Below are 1,403 nucleotides of genomic sequence, written 5' to 3' on the forward strand. Positions count from 1 at the left end.
TAAGACGCCATGAAGTGGTTTGTGAGATCTTTGGGAAATGGCAGAATGTCAGCTTCCAGGATGAACAGGGCATGTTCCTGTGGAATAGGTTGTGCATTTCTGTGGGAGCAAATATAACGTGTGATGAGAGCCCTGTGAATAACTGTGTTTATCAAATTCCAAAGCAAATACTCAAGTGAAACTCCACATAAAAGGCCAGACCACAGAATGGAGGTTCCCCATGGCACTGGCAAACTGACCAAAATGCCTGTGGTTTGGCAGTGTATATATGTGTGTGTGTGGAGGGGAGTTAAACTACGGAGCATTTGTACATACATCTATTTCTAGTAACTGCTTCATACAACCAGTTTTATGGCTTATTTTTTACCAAGTTCTCTAGCTCAAATTTCTCACTAGTGCCTCCTATTTCTTACCTAATATTGAGTAGGCAGTGACAGGCAGATCTCATACAAGTTTTGTTATGCTGACAACTTCTCTGTTCAATGAGGTATCATGTTATCTAAATTCAAACTCTGGGGATGTTAGGCAAGGAATATTGTAATCAGGGAAATGTTGAGTGCATACGGAATACAGCTGGCATGTATATAGGTGTGATAGATTAGCTCATTGCTCAACAAATTATCACCCTCTTCTTTCCCACTACCTCCATAGAATAAGTGTATTTCCCCTACATCCTACTGATGTGGACTTGACATTGTGATTTGTATTGGCTCATGGAATATGAATAAATGACAGTGACCTCAGATCCTAGGCATTTAGGTGCTTTTTTTTTTTAAAGATTTATTTATTTATTTGAAAGTCAGAGTTACACAGAGAGAGAAGGAGAGGTAGAGGTAGAGGTAGAGAGAGAGAGAGAGAGAGAGAGGTCTTCCATCCTCTGGTTCATGCCCCAATTGGCCGCAATGGCTGGAGCTGTGCCAATCCGAAGCCAGGAACCAGGAGCTTCTTCTGAGTCTCCCACGAGGGTGCAGGGCCCAAGGACTTGGGCCATCTTCTACTGCTTTCCCAGGCCACAGCAGAGAGCTGGATCAAAAGTGGAGCATCTGGAACTCGAACCAGCACCCATTTGGGATGCCAGACGGCTTTACCCGCTACACCAGAGCGCCAGCCCCTGAGTGCTTTGTTTATGTTCACGTGACCCTCTGGGAGCCCCCAGTTCCTTCTCTTGCTTCCCTAGCCAGAACCTGAAATAAGCACTTGTGGAATAGTGTTGTCTCCTGACTTGCATCCTGGTGTGGGGCTTTGTGGTGTAGTCACTGGGTTCTAGGTTGAATTGTTACTAAGTAGCTGATTGATACAATGAATGTGTTAAAGTATTTGTGTAAATCGTTTTCCCTGAGCATGTACTTACAAGTTGAGATTAAGGTTGCAAATTGGGTGAAACTCTAAGAACATTATTAAAA

The sequence above is a fragment of the Oryctolagus cuniculus genome, chromosome 1 (assembly GCF_051225735.1).
Source record: "Oryctolagus cuniculus isolate XC-2025 breed Fujian yellow rabbit chromosome 1, ASM5122573v1, whole genome shotgun sequence".
NCBI lineage: Eukaryota > Metazoa > Chordata > Mammalia > Lagomorpha > Leporidae > Oryctolagus > Oryctolagus cuniculus.